Below are 1,188 nucleotides of genomic sequence, written 5' to 3'. Positions count from 1 at the left end.
TCGAGGGCACCACAGCCCTGCTGCCCCAGCCGTGGTGCCCATGTCCCAAAGGTTTGAGGGCACCACAGCCCTGCTGCCCCAGCCGTGGTGCCCATGTCCCAAAGGTTTGAGGGCACCACAGCCCTGCCGCCCCAGCCGTGGTGCCCATGTCCCAAAGGCTGCAGGGACGGGCAGGCGGGTGCCATGCAGGGATCGGGGGATATTTAGGCAGGGCATGAGATAAGGACAAAGCAACAGAGGGACAGGGTGACACGGCAGGGGCAGGGACATGTAGGGAGGGGGTGACAGGCAGGGACAGCGTGACATGTCACAGGTGACCTGTAGGGACACGCTGACACAGGGAGGGTGAGGTGACAGGTAGGGACAGAGTGACATGTGGGGGCACAGTGCCAGGTAGGGCAGGGTGCCAGGTTGGGCAGGGTGACACACGAGGATGGTCCCTCGCCCGCAGGTGTCACCACGGGACCAGAGTGTTCTGCTGATGGCTGGTGGCCTGGGGTGACCCTTAGGGCTGTCCCTTGGGGCTGTCCTGGGGTGCTGGGGCTGAGGGGACACTGAACCTTCCTTGTGCCCCTCCTGGGCCAGCCCTGGGGTGCCCCACAGCAGCTCCCAAACCAGCCAGGGCAGAGCCCTGAGCCCCCTCTGCCCCCACCCTTTGCTCCATGGTGGGGTACGGTGTGTATGGGGGAACTGGTGTGTATGGGGCAACTGGTGTGTATRGGGGGGACATGGTGTTGGGGGGGGATATGGTGTGTATGGGGGAACTGGTGTGTATGGGGGATATGGTGTGTATGGGGGGGAYATGGTGTTGGGGGGGATATGGTGCCTATGGGGGAGTTATGGTGTGTATGGGGGAGTTATGGTGTGTAGGATGGGATGGGATGGGATGGAAAGGGGCTACAGCCACCTGAGCCCCCTTCCCATGCTCCTGTGGAAACAGCTGAGCTCTGCTCCAGAGAGATGATCCACATGATAAAAAAAAATGTTGGAAAATGCCAAACGAGCCAACTCTCAGCTCTTGCAGGTGGGGGGAGCCGGGGGGAGCCGGGGGGGCTGTGGCCCCATGCACCCCCTGCCACTGGGACACTCGACACCCTCGGCTGGCAGCAGGGCTGCCATGAGACCTTGGGATGCCCTTCCCACGGGTCTCTCAGCATTCCCTGGCTGCCTGGCCCAGGCAGCGGCTGC

This window comes from Manacus vitellinus, unplaced genomic scaffold (genome assembly GCF_001715985.3).
Source record: "Manacus vitellinus isolate BGI_N305 unplaced genomic scaffold, ASM171598v3 scaffold_128_pilon, whole genome shotgun sequence".
In the NCBI taxonomy this organism is placed as follows: Eukaryota; Metazoa; Chordata; class Aves; order Passeriformes; family Pipridae; genus Manacus; species Manacus vitellinus.
Note: the sequence above shows the minus strand (reverse complement) of the source record.